This window comes from Martes martes (assembly GCF_963455335.1).
Source record: "Martes martes genome assembly, chromosome: 1".
Classification (NCBI taxonomy): domain Eukaryota; kingdom Metazoa; phylum Chordata; class Mammalia; order Carnivora; family Mustelidae; genus Martes; species Martes martes.
In genome coordinates this window covers 153287476-153306133 of record NC_137888.1, presented here as the reverse complement: position 1 = coordinate 153306133, position 18658 = coordinate 153287476, and positions in this window count along the sequence as shown.

The window sequence follows — 18658 nt, the reverse complement described above, 5'->3', positions numbered from 1 at the left end:
CAAGAGAGAATTTCTCACTGGAGAAATTAACAAGTCCAAGAAAAACCAACATAGAGTTGTAGAAAGTCGTGTGACTTTCTACAACTTCCATTTCCCAAAACAGAAGAGGCAAATGACCATCCAGCCATTCCCTGGAAAGCCACATTCTTATCCATCAGTATCCAACCAGTTTCTTACAATATAAACACCAAGGCGGGGACCACCAACAGCTGAAGAAAGCCCAGCATCACACTCAGAGTCTGAAACAATAAAAATACGAAAGAGGAAGATAATGCAGACACCAGAAGGAAATGTTAATAAAAATTCCTTTATGTAACAATGATGGGATTATAAATGGAAAAAAATATGGAAAACAGTATGAAGGGTTCTAAAAAAAAAAAAATTGAACTACCATATGATCCAGCAATTTCAGTTTTGGGAACATGTCCAAAGGAAATGAAAGCACTAACTCAAAATGGTATCTCCATCCCCATGTTCACAGCAGTATTACTTATAATAGCCAAGACATGGAACAACTTAAGTGTCCATCAATAAATAAATGAATGAATAAAGAAATTATTGCATATATATGTAACATATGGTATAATATATGTGGAATATTATTCAGCTGTACAAATTAGGAAATCCTACCATTTGCTACAAAATGGACGTATCTTGAAGGCATTATGCTGTTTGATTTCACTTACATGTGAAAAAAACTAACTCATAGAAAGAGTTCAGATTTGTGGTTACTAGAAGTTACCAGAAGTCTTGGAGAGTGCGGGAGGGGAATTGCAAGAAGGTGGTCAAAAGTTACTAACTTCTAGTAATAAGAAATAATTACTAGGGCTGTAATGTGCAACATGATGACTATAGTTAATACTGCTGTATTGTATGTAGGAAGGTTATTCAGAAATTAAGTGTTCCTATCATGGGCGCCTGGGTGGCTCAGTGGTTTAAGTTGCTGCCTTCGGCTCAGGTCATGATCTCAGGGTCCTGAGATCGAGTCCCGCATCGGGCTCTCTGCTCAGCAGGGAGCCTGCTTCCCTCTCACTCTCTCTGCCTGCCTCTCTGCCTACTTGTGATCTCTCTCTGTCAAGTAAATAAATAAAATCTTAAAAAAAAAATTAAAAAAAAGAAAGTGTTCCTATCATAAGGAGTTTTTTTTTCCTTTCTTTTATATCTTTATGAGATGATGGATATTAGGGAACCTATTATGGGAATCATTTCATAATATATGTAAATCAAACCATCATGATGTACACCTTACCTTATGTAGTAATGTAGATCAATTATTTCTTAATAACAGTAGAAATATAAATAAAAATAAAAAAGTATCCTCAGAAAATGTAGATGTCATTATACCCTGAAGTGAAAATAGAAGCCAAGGAAAGAGGAATACTTAAAGAAAACAAATTGCTTAAGAAATAAAAATTCACGTATATTAAGAAACATCATCACAGTAGATATTTGTACTCCAAAACATCAGAGAAATAAAAAAGATCTCAAAACCCAAAGAGAGAATAAAATAGTAATATACATAGAACTGAGAATCAAATGACTTGAAACTTCTCAATGGCAGCATCGGAAGCAATGATTCCAAAGTTTTGAGTGATAAATAAAATATCCAACAGACTTTTATAACCATCCAATCTATAAATGAAGAGAAAAAGGGGTATTTTCACATCAGGAAGTTCTCACAGCATGTATCTCTCCTATATCTTTTTCAGGAAGCTACTAGACTACATGTTGCATCCAAATAAGGGAGTAAGTCAAGTTAGAAGATATGGAGTTCAAGAGCAAGGGCTGCAACATAGAATAAAAGAGAAAGACATTACTGGGATGATGAAAAAGGCAGGTTCAAGGTCGACAGTTATGAAGTATGCCTGGAGGGGTCAGGAAATGTGGAGTTCTAGAACTTTCACACTGTGCTGGAGGGAGTGGGGATGTTGTGTGGTCATTCTGGGGAATAATCCATCTGTACTTACTCATTCCATGGATGTACAACCCATGATCTAGCCCTTTTGCTCCTGGTTATATGTCTTTGTATATACATGCACACCTTGTTTTATTGTGCTTCACTTCATTGTACTTTGCAGATATTATGTTTGTTTGTTGTTGTTGCTTTTTTTTTTTTTTTTTAACAAACTGAAGGTTTATGGCAACCATATGTCGGGTAAGTCTATTGGCTGCATTTTTCTAACAGTGTTGACTCATTTTATGTGTCTGTGTCACAATATTTCAAACTTTTTTCTTTACTATTTTATTTGTTTTGATGATCTGTGATTATTGATCTTTGATGTTATTATTGTAATTTTTTATACATGTTATTGTAGTTACAGACAATTGTAATTGTTTTGGTGACTTCCATGAACCACAGCCATATAAGACAGTAATGTTAATCAATAAATATGTGTGTTCTGACTGCTCCACTGACCAACCAATCCAGAGCAAGGCCCTAACTCTCTTCAATTCTATGAAGGTTGAGAGAAGTGAGGAAACTGCAGAAGAAAATGTTGGAGCTAGCAGATGGTGGTTCCTGAAGTTTAAGGAAAGATACCAAGTCCGTAAGATCAAAAAGCAAGGTGAAGCAGCAAGTGCTGATGTAGAAGCTGCGGTAAGTCATCCAGAAGATCCAGGTAAAATAATTAATGAAGGAGGCTACACTAAGCAACAGATTTTCAATGTAGATGAAAAAGTCTTCTATTGGAAGAAGATGCCATCTAGGATTTTCATATCTGGAGAGGAGAAGTCAATGCCTGGTTTCAAAGGACATGGTGACTCTCTTGTTACAGGCTAATGCAGCTGGTGACTTTAAGTTGAAACCAATGCTCACTTATTTTTCTGAAAATCTTATGGCCCTCAAGAATTATGCTAAATTTACTCTACCTGTGCTCTAGAAATGGAATAACAAAGGCTAGATAGCAGCACAACTGTTTGCAACATGGTTTACTAAATCTCTTAAGGCCCCATTGAAACATACTGCTCAGAAAAAAGATTCCTTCTAAAATATTACTGCTCTTTGGCAATTCCTTGGCCATCCAAGATTTCTGATGGAGATGTATAATGAGATTAATGTTGTTTTCATGCCTTCTAATACACTATCCATTCTGTAAAGCATGGATTAAGGAGTAATTTTGCCTTTCAAATCTCATTATTTAGGAATACATTTCATAAGGTTGTAGCTGCCATACATATTGATTCCCATGATGAATCTGGGCAAAGTAAATTGAAAATCTTCTGGAAAGGATTCAGTATTCTAGATGCCATTAAGAACATCTGTGATTCATGGGAAGAGGTTAAAATATCAACATGAACAAGAGTTTGGAAGAAGTTGATAACAACACTCATGGGTGACTTTGAGGGCTCAACACTTCAGTGGAGAAGTACCTGAAGATGTGGTAGAAATAGCAAGAGAACTAGAATTATAAGTGGAGCCTGACGGTTTGCTTGAATTGCTGCAATCTCATGATAAAACTCATGATAAGAAGATGTTTTTTATGGATGAGCAAAGAAAGTGGTTTCTTGGGGTAGAATCCACTCCTGGTGAAGATGCTGTGAAGATTGTAGAACAGTAGATTGACAACAGGGGTGCCTGGTTGGCTCAGTCAGTTACGTGTCTGCCTTTGGTTCAGGTCATGATCCCAGGGTCTGGAGATAAAGCCCTGCTTCGGGCTTTCTGCTTAGTGGGGACTCTGCTTCTCCCTCTCCTTCTGTCTGGTGCTCCCCCCTGCTTGTGCTCTCTCTCTGATAAATAAATGAAATCTTTAAAAAAAAATGAAATGACATTAAAGGATTTAGAATATTACATAAACTTAGTTGATGAAACAGTGGCAGGGTTTGAGAGGAATGACTTCGATTATGAAAGAAGTTCTACTCTGGTTAAAACACTATCAAACATCATCTCAAGCTACAGAGAAATCCTTCATGAAAAGAAGAATTAACTGATGCAAAAAAAGTCATTGGTTCTTATTTTAAGAAATTATCACAGCACTCCAACCTTCACCAGCTACCACTCTGATCAGTCAGCAGCCATCAACATCAAGGCAAGATCCTCAACCAGCGAAATGATTATGATTCACTGAAAACTCAGATATTGGTTACCACTTTTCAGCAGTAAAGTATTTTTTTAATCAAGGAAAGGAAAAATGAAGGGGGGTAATTCAGAGGGGGAGATGAAATATGAGAGACTGTGGACTCCAAGAAACAAACTGAGGGTTTTAGAGGGGAGGAGGGTGAGGGGATCTGTTGGCCCAGTGATAGGTATTAAGGAGGGCACGGATTGCATGGAGCACTGGGTGTTATATGTAAATAATGAATCATGGAACACTGCATCAAAAACTAATGATGTATTGTGTGGTGACTAACATAACATAATAAAAAAATTAAAAAATTGAGGTAGTTACATTTTTTAAACATAATGTTATTGCATACTTAATATACTACTTTTGTAAAACTTTTATGTATACTGAGAAATTAAAAAAAAACTTACTGGCTTTATTGAGATGGTCTGAAATCAAACCCACAATTAAGATATGTCTGTACATTTTAAGTATATCTGTACATATATTCTCACAAAGGACAGGAAGAAGATATAGATGAGGCTGGTCTATGCAGTGCTTTCAAAAGTGAATCTAGAGATCATTTCTGCAATATTGGTTAAGTGAAATAAGGTGGATCCACAGCAGTTGGCAGTAAGATATTAACTGCACACAGCAACATAGTTAGGCCTCAAGAGAGGATGCCCAGAGGAGGAAAAAAAAAGTGAGGAACATTTATAAGCCAATACTATCGATAAAATTAAGAATATACCAATAAAAGGATGAATGTTGAACACATTAGAACATACCAATGAAGGGTTGAAGAAAGAAGAATTGTGACAATAAAGGGAATATATAAACAAGAAAATAGAACTAGAGAAGGGCCTTTCCTGGATCGATGTGTGTGGACTGTCACCTCCCTAAACTCCGGGTAAAAACTCTGCAGTACCTGCCCTATGTCTGGGCTTGAGCTTCCTCCTGGATCTTCCACCACACCTGAAAAGGGAAGAGAGCTGCTTCTTCCCATTCTCCAGACTTCCCATGACACTATTTCATGCATAGCTAAAAGAATTTTAATGAACTTAATTACTAACAAAATTGAGAATGTCAAATTTTCATCTTTGTGATATAATTACATAATCCCATAAAATGTAAATGGGAAATGACACCTCTAGGCACATATGTAAAAATTTTCATTTCCTAACATAGAAGAGGATAATAATAGCTTCTGCGTTTAGGGGCATTTGAAAATTAAAATGAGATTACATATGTAAAGTGCTCACCATATTACCTGGTGCAGGGTACATCACTCAATATATAGTAGCTACATTAAATAAATTGGCTCCAAAAATTCGTTTTAAAGATGGTTGTTGGGATTCTAAACATATTTTTGCCTAACAAACAATAATAAAAATGCAGATGACTAGATGTTTAGACTGGATGCAAAAGACAGTTTAGACCCTTGAGGGACTTGAAGTATAAAATGATAGCGTCCCTACCAACCATTGTTAATTGACTGACGTTTATTTAGAGCCTGCTGTGTACTACTGTAGGTGACCATGTAATTTCCAATATGAGACTGTGTTTGGAGCTCCAGAGGAGGCTTCCCTGACTAGAGCATATGTAAGTTATTCTTAAAGTGTGGTGTGAGGACAGGGGACCCTGCAATCTGTTTGTTACTGGTCTGTGATTAGATAAGAATTGTAATTGAGAGTAAACATTCAGAAAATTTTAAAGCAATTCAATGGAGTAATTTTATGCCTATTGAATGTAATAATTATAAAAATTGGACTTATATTTTCATCTTATTTTCTGGTATATTATTTATATTGTATTGCACAAAAGTTTGGGCCCATAATGGATTGGGGAAAGAGGACACGGCAGGTCCCCTGAGAAAAGGAGATCAGATAGTTTGAGAGGGATGGATCCAAAGTAAATCCCTACCCCAATGACTCTATCACATCACTCAACTTTATTTCCTATGAAGAAAATACCACTATTTTGAAGTTAATGTGTTTATTGAATTTTTTTTTAAGATTTTATTTATTTATTTGAAAGAGACGTAGGAAGACAGGGAACACAAGCAGGGGGAGTGGGAGAAGGAGAAGCAGGCTTCCCGCTGAGCAGGGAGCCTGATGCGGGGCTCAATCCCAGGACCCTGGGATCATGATCTGAGCTGAAGGCAGATGCGTAACAATTGAGCCACCCAGCTGCCCCTGTTTATTGAATTTTTTATCTTGTCTCTCCTTGTATGGGGTAATTTTAAGGAAGGAGGTCTTATCTGCCTTAATACTAACAATTAGAACAGCGTCCAGCATAGCCTGAAGGCTAAGTTAATTTTAGTTGAATGGATCAGTGGATTGAATTTTAACTGCAGTTGTTGTAACAGTGACTACTGTCATCACACCCTGGACAGACATCATACAAGCCTTTCCAGCTGTGGGGAGGTGGTGAGGGCAAAGTGGCTTTCTCCTCCAAACCACAGGATTCAGGATTCAGGTCTGTTACTCCAGAATATCTCCAGAATTTTATGAATAATCAACTTCTTTGAATGGCAAGGGTCTACTTTCTGACCAATTAGCATGCTAATTATAAACCTTTTCTGAACTAAAGATTTCAAACAGACTGTATGTTGTTAACATATTTTAGTTAAATATGTGCTTGTGGTAATAAACTGTTGTTTTTTAAAGGTTTGCCACTTATTTTCAGACCATTTTCTAATCCAGACTGACCTCCCTTGCCCTATTAGTGTGAATTACAGATTCTTCACTGTCATGGTTAAAAGAGAGTAAGTTAATTTAGAACCCTGGATGACTAAAGCTGGAAGGATATTTTTAGTGATTCTAATGACTGAATCTTGTGGCTTGCTGCAGACAGTATTAGAAGCTTCTATTGAAGTTACAAAGGGGTGATGAAGAGGCATATGTTGCAATGGTTTCAGGGGAGATGGGAAAGGGATGGGAAATAGAGAAAACTATTTGCCAATTACATAACAGCAAATACCATAGCTGTCCTTACAGAAGGTCAGAAATGCAGCAACTGAAGCTGTCACATAATAGACAATTTGATGATAGTAACTAAGAAAACACAAAAGGCAGCTAATCTCCCCCCTACTGATAAAGCTGTCTGAGGTAGATCAATTTAGTCGCAGTTGTTGTTAGGAAATTGCACTTGTTTGATGTTCCACAAGCAGATCATGTAGTTTCCTAGGAAACATCCTTTTTCACTTAAATCTAATTCTCCCACGATGTGGGATCTGATGAGTCACTCAGCCTGATATTTCTCTCCTTTCCCTCTACCCATTAAAAAGGACCTACCAGCTGGAAATCTACTAAATGAAATGAATTTATTAGTTCTTTTCACCTTGTTCTTCACTTAACTCTTATGTTTCTTCCTTGCAAATCTAACTGCTTCCCTGATGTGAAGGGCCAGAAATCATGAAGGAGTGGGGTGTGTGATGTGAGCAAGTGTTGAGAACTGGCTTTTTTTTCAATTTCTTGGTTGTTAAACTATTTCAGCTTCTGGATTTAAATGGAAAACATGACATGCATAAAGACTTTTTTTTTTTTTTGTATTCTGTAGTGGAATTCGTTGTCAATTTCATTTAATTTCAGATTCCTAGTCACATTTTACAGTTATGTGAGAGAGGGGGAGGAGAAGGAAAGGAAAGGAGGGAGAGAGGGAGAAAGAGGAGAAAAGGGAGGGAGGGAGGAAGAGAGGGAAACCAAGAGGGAGGGAGAGAGAAGGAAAGAGGGACACAGAGAAGGAGAGAGGATCAAAGGGAGGAAAGGGAGCAAGAGAGGGAAAGAGATCAGGAGGGAGAGAGGGACACAGTGAGGGATCAAAGGAGAAGGAGGGAGGGAGAGAGGGAAAGGGAAAAAGGGAACAGTCAAGTAAAAGAATTTGCATGGATGTACTCATTCCTATCTGAGCCAATTAATAGAAACATTGCCACAAAAATTCTAGAACCTGAAGATAATAAAAATATAATTTTAATTTGTTCATGAAGTGCAAATATATGACATATATGTATTCACCATGCCTATGCTGAGTCCACAGTTAATTAAATTTGCACATTCTAGGCATATGTGTCTCTTTGGTTACTGGGGACATGATATAGACATGAGTGATAGAATTCAGCTGAGACTTAGCATGAATAAAGGATTCTCAGGGCAAAGCATCACTGATTCTTAGTTCCAGTGGCAGCAGAGCACACCATCTGTGGAAGGGTGACTGCTGACTGTGGGTACTCTCTTAATGGCCCAGGTCCTGAGTTAGGCACATTGTCCTCTCCCTTTTTTGCTACACTCTCATCTTGACCATGTGCCAGGAATTGTGCTAATTACTCTCCTTGCATTTCTCATGTGAGATGAAGTATGGTACTATTACCTCAATTTTACATTTTACAGATGAGAAAATCAAGTTCTAGAGTTGGTAAATGCTTTGCCCAGCATCATAGCTTAGGGCAATTGTAGGACTCATTCTCAGCTCATGTGTCTATGGTCATCATCATTAATCTCTACTCTTTTTCTTGTGGGAAAATTTACTGGGTTTCTTCAAGATGAGGAATTGTAGGAGTTATGAAAATGCCTATATCTGAGCCATTAAGCCATTAAATTCACAAAAGCTAATAGAAATGTATCACAAGCCTACATGGGGCTCACTAATTCTACTGAAACAGAAGTGTGATCAATATGGTCAGAAACAGTGTTGTTGGGGCGCCTGGGTGGCTCAGTGGGTTAAAGCCTCTGCCTTCGGCTCAGGTCATGATCTCAGGGTCCTGGGATCGAGCCCCACGTCGGGCTCTCTGCTCTGCAGGGAGCCTGCTTCCTCCTCTCTCTCTGCCTGCCTCTCTGCCTACTTGTGATCTCTGTCTGTCAAATAAATAAATAAAATCTTAAAAAAAAAAAAAAGAAAAGAAACAGTGTTGCAGTAAAATTACCCAAGTCTGTCTTGCATCATGAATTCCCCAGAAAGAGTTTTCGCTCCTGGGATATGAGAAATAGAGATGATACATTCTCCACCACGTACTATAGTAAAGGCTCCTAATGTTGTCCCTTGTATGGACATGGAGGGAAGGAGCTATGATAGAACACATTTCATTGGATGACTAGGAATAAACTACCTTTGGTTAGAATCATAAGAACTACCTTCTTCCCATTCCAGTCTTCTTAAGACACATTGATCTAATGAACGTGCCCTATTTATGAACACTTGGAAAGCAGTAGTCCAGCTCGAAGACAATGCATCAATTATCTATCACTGCATAATGGACCACCATAGAACTTCAGGAACACACAACAATAACTGCGGCTGTGGAGGTCAGCTGACCTAGGCTCAGATGGTCTTGGATAGACTCATATGTCTGAAGCTGTCTAGATATCTAGGTTGGGCTGCATTAGGGAGACTGTCTGTTCATGTGTCTCTCCTCCTCCTTCTGGGCCCAGTGGGCTAGACCAGACACGTTCATTTCATCATGATGACAGAGGCTCCAGAACACAAGTATAGTACACAAGTCCTGTTAAGGCCAGAGTCAGAACTGACACACATCACTTCTGCTGAGTTCTGTTGCCCAAGTGAAGTATAACAGAACCCACAAGCTGTGTGCCCTGCTCCCCAGACTGCAAAGAGCCCTGCAAAGCTAATGGCAAAATATGTGGGTACAGAGAGAATGAGAAGCCAGCTTTAAAATTCTACACCTGACACTAATAGTGTAAAATTGGTAATTTAGTATAACCTGATTTTTAGTTTTCCCTTTTTGTTAAGCTGCATTATTCCTGCTTCATGGAGTCCTTGTGAGAACTGAATGAGGAAAAGCATCTGGAAGTCCATCCCCGATATGAAAATGAAAAAGTAGCGGACCCAGGCCTCCACAAAGGTCTGTCCTTCTTCATACTTTGCCAACACACTCACTCATTCACCCACTCATTTCCCTTCTCTGTTTCCATTTCAGAAACATTCTCTTTTGCTGTTCAGGGGGACTGTTTTTCCTGAGGTTGGGAGACTCAATTACAAGACTATCCTCTCTCTTTCTTTCTTTCTTCCTCTCTCCCTCCCTCCCTCCCTCTCTTTCTTTCTTTCTTTCTTTCTTTCTTTCTTTCTCTTTCTTCTTTTTTGCCTCATTTTAGACCCTCGTATGCTACCATATGACAATTAAAACTATACAAGCAGTTATTTTCCAGGAGGCACAGATGTTGTTTGTTTCATTTGAGAACCCAAGTCCTTATTGGTCTTACTTTTAAGGTCCATTTCTCAGGGAACATTTCATTCACAGAACAATAAAGAACAGCAAATGACATTATTAATATCTAAAGAGTCATTAAATTCTACTCAGTGTTAAAATGTTCCAAACTCTCTGGAGAGTTCTGAATATAAATGTGCATTTAACCTACCTTTAAATTGCAGTATTTTGATAGAGATGGGATCAGACTTTGGTCAGCAAATGTTATATAACAGCTGCTTCCAGAAGGCTGTTGTCTATTCCCATTCCCTTTGGATGTTTGAATTTGTAACTGCAGGAAGAAGTCTTTTCTTGTGTATAAGATTGTCTGTACTAACTTCAGGCTCAGGACAAGTTCTCTCCTTGTTTTTGTGGACAAGTCTCTGTGTCTTAAACACCAGTGAAAATGTTGTAAACCCTTCTAGAATCTGACAATGACAACTTCTGTCATTGAAGATGCAAAAGATTAAGTCAGAAAGAATAAGTTCCGTGCTCCTTTTGGAAGACTAGCTAGGGCATCCTGTGACCTGATTGCATCTGGAGGAGTTGCTTTCCTGAAGTTAAGTTGTGTGAGTGGATTCAGATGTACTTTGCAGTGTGGGGCTGACGCCGGTTGTGTTGGAGGAAGGCCAGTAGGAGACAGCAGATTTTGTGTGGCTCACAAAACCACTAAGGCACCCATTTGGGGCCTTAGGAAAGTTCAGTAGGAGGTATCCCTGGGCCTCTGTTGTTAGGTGGGTGGAGCATTGTCATGGGAAATAAGAGATAGATGTCTGCAGATTCAGAAGTTTGTAGTAAAAGGGTAAACTTATACTGGGGAACAAGTAAGGGACCTGGCTCAAAAACAAGGCCAAGACACAGTTACTCTACCTGGAATACAAGATTAAGACTAGAATAACTGTGTCATCACACGGTTTTGATGCTGAGTTGAACTTCTCTGACCCTCAACCCTATCACACACCGATAGGGTAAAAATAGCTCTGCATTCCAGTGACTTCCTTGCATCCATCTTCACTCCTGATTGAGAGCATGTAGAACCATTACTTCCTAGTACTGAGACCAAACTGAGGAGTGATCCAGGGGCCTGTTTCCAACCTTAGAACTTCATATATCTGACAGGGCATCAGAATAAAACAGGAAATGAGGATTTCAAAGATCACTTAATTTGGTGACTGCAGGAATGAGGTTCAGAGCACAAGGGATGCTGACATTCCCAGGGACTAGCCAAAGTGGAAAACAGCTAGTGGTAACAGCAACTCACAGAGCTGGAGCTGAGAAATTGAGACCACCTGATGTAAATGTCATTCTAGAGGTGCCAGGATCTTACTGCAACTGAGACACACAGGTGTGGGGAGAGCTTGGGCATAAGTCCACGATCCCTCCTGTCCCAAACTCCCACTGAAACCTCCCACTGGTGGACCCTGTCAGAATCCAGGGGGTGAGGGGCTCCCAGCCATGTAAGGGATTAGACCTTCCGGGCCTCAAGACTGGCAGAGAAGCGAGGGGGCGGGAGTGACAGAGGACAAGTGCGGATGATGTCAACATCTGGGACGTGATTACGGTCACTGGAAAGTATTTGTTGTATCAGTTCTGACTTCTCTTCTTCAAATCAATTACCCTCATTTCCTTTTACTGTCTCCTGTTTATCAAAGCTGAGGCCTCAGAGATGAAATATTTTATAAATATTCATGCCATTTTAATAATTTCTCAGCATAGGATCTTAGAGATTTGTTGTTTATGTTGCAAAAACAAAAAGAAAACCAAAGCCCAAAGCCTAAATCTCTGTGTACTGACATGTAGTATGATTTCTGTGCCATGAAGAAGGAGGCTCAAAAAGCCTGCAGGAGCTGAATGAAGCCCGTCTGTTTCCCAGGAGTGAAATCATAGCAAGGTCTGATACTTAGCTTAGAGAATCCACTGTCGGTCAACACATCTCTGTGCTTCCATCAGACTCCACAATTGCCATGGGACCAATTACACGTCCGTATTCACTGGCCACCTAATGGGTCCCAGGCACTCACTAAGTGCTTAGCAAGGATATAGTGGCACATAAGATATCACGGAATTGGACACATTAGTCCATTTAAGGACCTGCTTAAATTGTATGCAATTGGCACAGTGCTGGCAATCCAACGATGGTATTTTGCCCATTTTTATAATAGTAGAGACGCTAGAGTTTACTAATTGGCTTCAGTAATTGCCCTTCTATATACCATTTTTCAGCTCTTACTTTTCATCTTCTCTTCTGTCCCACCCCACCCATGTGCCTTCCCACAGTGGTGAGAGCTGAGTTGCAGGGGCAGAACTGCGGATGGGGTTGCTGCCTGACACAAGGGATTTCAGATATTCCTTTTGCTGGAGACACATTGGTCCTCTGGTCATAATGCTGCATAGCTAATCACCAAGCATCTCCACGTATCTGGCATGGAAACAAGCAAATTACACACATAATCTCCTTTGATTTGTTCCTCTGCATGACATTTATTTGCACACATCAGTTCTTTGCTTATTTGCTGCTGCCACCAAAATGATTAATGTTGCAAAACTAACAAAAAGCAAAGCATTCTGATTTCTAACTTCGATAGCACTTAGTCTGTTCAGGTCTACGTAGTTTTCATTTGTTTAAAATCAAGTAAAAATGGCTAAGTAGGGGAAAAGCCCTTGGAAAGGGAAAATGTTACATGGCACATGCTAGACTAACCTTGAACAAGTTTCATGAGCATGAATAACAGTGATCACAGCAGCCTGAAAACATTGCCTGAACACTTGCCATCTGCCCCTTTCTGTTTCCGCTGAAGCAGATCTCTGAAGGGACTGCATTCCCTTTTCCTTCTGGCCTGAACCTTGTATGTCTGAATGCACCTCTTATTTTCTTCCTGCCACTTGTTTTACGCACCTTTAACCAATCTTGGCTTTGGGGAGGGTTTTCTCAGTAACTCTGGGAAGAGTCACCTTTGGTTGCAGAAGCTTAGAGGTTAAGAGTCAGGAGGCAGTTGGGAGATCATCTAGTTTATCTCCCCCATCTCACCTCCCAAGAACCCATAGTCTAGAATACAGAAATAGAAATTTCCACGGTGATGGGAATTTTCTGTATCTGTACTGTTTGACATGGTAACCGCTAGCCACATGGAGCTATTGTGCACTTGAAATGTGGCTAGTGCGACTGAGGAACTGAATTCTAAACTTAATATTTAACTCCATCATTAATTTAAATACAAATAGACATACATGAATAGAGGTTGCCATATTGGAAAGTCTAGAAAGTTCTTGTGATTTGCCCACTGTCACAGAGTTTTTAAGTGGAAGGAAGCACCTGATTGCTCTGGGCTTTGCCTCACTTCAGGGATCTTTACTGCCTTTCAGATACTGGAGAAAATCAACAAACTAAGAACAGAACACATTATTAAGATTACAGAAAAGAAACGTCGGCTGCTTCAGCAATGACAAAGCAAAATGGGAGCTGTCAGAATCTAGTAGTGGGAGAGGAAGAGGAGTGCAGTAATATTACTATCTTATAATATGGGTATTCTAGACATGATGCTCAAAATGATGAAAAGAAAAAGAAGTTTCAGTGTATTTTTAAAATGTTAGAAGGACAGATGAAATGGAAGCTAAAATATTTATAGAACCATAAAAGTTAGGAGGTGGTGGCAGAAGGGAACAGAAAAGACAAGTTGAAATAAGTATAAAAATGCTAAACGTATCTTGAGCAGGAAGCTAACAGACAAGGTCCTAAAATGGACATATTAAAGATCAACATAAGCTTAAACAATCATGAGACATCTATGAGAAGAAGAGGTTAAAACTGTTGTCTTTGTAGAGTGGGGCAATGAGATGGAAGAGATGGATAGATATACAGGGAGTTAGTACTTCTCAGCATTTCATTATTTTTGGCTATGTTTTTGCTTTTTATTTTTTTATTTTTTTAAAAGATTTTATTTATTTATTTGACAGAGAGAGAGATCACAAGTAGGCAGAGAGGCAGGCAGAGAGAGAGGGAAACAGACTCCCTGTTGAGCAGAGAGCCTGGATGCGGATGTAGGCTGGATCCCAGGACCCTGAGATCACGACCCGAGCTGAAGACAGAGGCTTAACCCACTGAGCCACCCAGGCACCCCTCTGCCTTTTATTTTTTTAAATAAATAACAGCAATTTCTACAAGTTTCATGGGTTTGAAATTAGGGTAGAGAATAAACTTATCAGAAATATATATTCTTTTAAATGAAGGAATACTCAACAACACATAAGGCACAGTTAAGTCAATCACTGCCTTTCCCCATGTATTTAGCCAAATACACAAAAATATTTACCCACAGAATCATTTATATTTGTCTCATATATAAAACCAGTAATTTTGTCTGGCAATCTCAGTCTCAGGCTGCATTAAGTTAGATCTTGTAAATAATTATTCAGTGCAGTCAAAATAAGAAAAATTAGGCCAGATGTTGCACAAATTCAAACACAGCTCATAACACACTTCAGTCAAAGAACGACAAATCTAAATGCAGATGTGATGTTGCCTATTGGAGTACCCCAGGAAAGAGTGTTCTTGTACATTGTCCAGCCTGGCTGTTCATCACACAAGCTGAGATTGAGTTAGGTAGAGCCAAGAGAGAGTTCACTTATGGGAATTAGGAGAAACAAGGCAGAAATGCCCTGGCTATGGCAATTGAAGTCCGTTTTTGAGCTAGACATTGAGACTCATGGACATCTGTCTAGATAAGGGTTGAGGATGGGCAGTTGAGTTGCTGCAGAGTTATCGCACAGACACTGAAGGGCCAGTCTCAGAGTGGGGTGAGTCTGCAGTTTCTAAGAAGTCATGGCCAGCTGAGCATATAGTTCATGGGCTGGGAGAAGACCTGTTGGACCAAATTGAGGACCGGGCCCCAACCAACCAATGGGCATATAGAAAGGACTTGCCCAGCACAGTCACCCTGATAAATCCACCCCTGCTTTGCAGAAGGTTGCCCTCCAAGTTCACACTTGAGAGAAGATAAATTAGGCACAAATGTGGTGTAGTATAATATGACCCCTTGGGCAATAACCACCTAACCTTCTAACCATGGTCAGATAGGACTCTATTTTAGTGATGGGTTTATTCTTACGTATGCTGTGTACTTACTGAGCTTTAGCATCTCCATTTTCAAACCTCAATTCCTAAAACTTCATACAGTTATGTCACATTCTTGAATATGATCCATACATTAAACCTCCTGAAAAGCTGTTGTACATCTGTAATCTAAAATGGTGTAAGATTCTCTCCATCCAGGCCTTTCTAGGACTAAGGAAGCAACGTAAATAAAATAAAATAAAATAAGTATAAAATAAAAAATAATAAAATAAAATAAAATAATTCCTTCCATACTATAAAGGAATTCTGGAGGCACTCTAGTCCATAGTTTTTCTATGTCTGATGGGCATAGTAAGAGAAATATTCATCACCTTCCCTACCTAAATCAGTGACAGGCTTTGAATATCACCAACCCAGCATGCAGTACCTTCACTCAGTGGACATTTTTCCGGGTCTCCAACACCTGATTCTTGTCAAAAATTCCCAAGGGAACTATAAACTAGCTTTACATTGCCAATGGACAATAAAGGGTCAAGACCTCCCCACTCTCATCAGTCTCACCAGTTTCTGTAGAACTTTTCTATTGAGTGTGGATCTTCCCTCCAGAACCCCCGTTGCTTTTATTTTAGTCTGGTTGCTCTTGCATGATGCCAAGAACTACTTTAGGTGATCTACTTGCTTCAAAACTGGTTATACAAAAAGTCATATCACTGTCTTGGTCTACACAGGCTGCCATAAAACAAATACCTTAAACAACACATTTTATTTATTTTTTTTTTACAGTCAGGCAGCTGGAAAAATCCAAGGTCAAGGTGTTAACTGATCAACTCCTGGTGAAGGCTCTTTTCCTGGCTTGAGTATGGTCACCTCACCATGTCTTCACATGGTCTTTCCTCAGTGATGTGGAGGAAGAGGGAGGTAGCTCTTTCTCTTTCTTGTCTTATAAGACCACTAGGGACATAATGAGGTCCCACCCTCATGGCCTAATCTAACTCTAATCACCTTCATATCCAAACACCATCACACTGGGGATTAGGGCTTCAATATGTGAATTTGTGGGGGCAAACATTCAATCCACAGCAATCCGCTCTTGCCCCTTATGTCTTTCTCACATGCAAAATACATTTATTCCATCTTCACACCCTCAAAGTTTTCACTCATTCCAACATTAACTGTAAAGTCCAAAGTTTAAAAATCTCATCTAAATCAGATATGAGAGACTGGAGGAATAACTTATCCTGAGGCAAAACTCCTCTCCAGCTGTGAATCTGTCAAATAAGACAAGTTATGTGCTTCAAAAATACAATGGTGGGGCAGGCATAGGATAGATATCCCATTCCAACAAGGAGAAATAAAAAAGAAGTAAAGGGTGAAAGTGCCCCAAGAAAGTAAGAAACCTAACAAGGCAAATTCCTTTTTTTTTTTTTTTTAAAGATTTTATTTATTTATTTGACAGATAGAGATCGCAAGTAGGCAGAGAGGCAGGCAGAGAGAGAGGAGGAAGCAGGTTCCCCACTGAGCAGAGAGCCTGATGTGGGGCTCGATCCCAGAACTCTGGGATCATGACCTGAGCGAGAGGCAGAGGCTTTAACCCACTGAACCACCCAGGTGCCCCAAGGCAAATTCTAAATGATCTGTGGTTCAATGTTCTGTCTTCCAGGCACACTGGGGTGGTGGTCCCATCTTCAGACCCTCTGGGTTGCTAGTCCAGCCCTCACAGCTTTGCCAGGTAGCAGAAGGCTTTGTGACTTTGACCAGGTCCATTTCCAAGGTTCTAGGCAGCAGCCAGGGCAGCAGAGGTAGTCGTGATCACTTCTGAATCACTTGGAGGATGATTCTTCCCTTTTCTTGAAGAAGAATGCATGTTCACAGACCAAATAGCTGTATGATCCAGTCCTGCATGATTAAAGAAGTTCAGCAAGCCTTCCTTCATTTGGTCTTGCTTTTTCTGTCCCTTTTAGTACCAGATGGCAGTGTCTCGCTTGCATAAGCCCATCTCTATTCCTGGCATCTGCTGAGATGGCTGCTTCAGTCCGAGAGTGGTGCCTGTGATCTCTTTATCAAATGACTATTCAGTCATACCCATGGTCTTCTTTCAGAACAAGCTTTCTCACCTTTTGCAACATGGATCTGCTTATAATTTTTCCAATAGTCAAGTTCCAGTCCCTCACCGTGTCTTCACATGGTCTTTCCTCAGTGATGTGGAGGAAGAGGGAGATAGCTCTTTCTCTTTCTTGTCTTATAAGACCACTAGGGACATAATGAGGTCCCACCCATTAGTGATACCTTCAATGCCTTGCTGAGAAACCTCCTCTGCTAAATATCCATCACTTAAAAGTTCCATCTTCCACAAAACACTAGAACACATTTCAGCCAAGTCCTTTATTATTTTGTCTCCAATAATACGGTTTCCATTTCCATCTGGGATCTCACTGCAATTGTCTTTAGCTTCCATATCTCTACCATATACCTCAAAACACTTCCAGCCGCTGCTCATTACCCAGTTCTTAAGTCCATTTCACATGATTATGTATTTTTTATGCAGCACCCACTTCTCAGTACCAAAATCTGACTCAGTTGCTCAGGATGCCTTAACAAAATGCCATCTATTTTGAAGGCTGGGAAGTCCAAGGTCAAAGTGCCAGCTGATTCCGTGTCTGGTAACCCAATTACCACCAAGAGGCTCCACTTCCAACTTTGGGGTTTAGGGCTTCAACATGTGAATTTGGGGGAGACACAAGCATTCAGTTTTTAGCAACTCCTTAACATAAATGTGAATATATTTTTTGCTCACACACCTGACTGTCTAAGGATGGTTACAGAGCATATTTCCTTGCTTTATTATCCAACCCTCTGATTAGGCTAATTTATCCCTCTTCATTTGTTTTCTTCCAGCCTCTCTTAGTATGAGAGTTTGAACTTGGATCCTACCATCCACAGAAGATGTCAGCACGCATCTTGGTCTATATAATAAAATTTGTGAGTGTATTCACTCTTCTAATGTTCCTTCTCCAGTACTTATATATATTTTTTTCTTCCACTTCAGTTGCATCTTTTGGCCAGTGCAAAGTTTTCCTTAGTTCACAAAGACATGTTACCATATCAGAACTCAAACATGCTTGACGGTTGTGTGGTGCTGCTATTGGAGTGGCTATGGAAGCAGCCAGCCACTAAGTTCATACTAATTCTAAATCTTGGGTTTTGTATTAGCTCTCAATCTGTTTATTATAGTTTCCGGTGCTCTGTGTTGTTTGCTTAACTTTTCGCATTCTGACTTTAGTAATTTGACTGTTCGGAGGTCAGCCTGACCTGGGTACAAAGCAATCTGACAGTCTCATTTCTTTCATG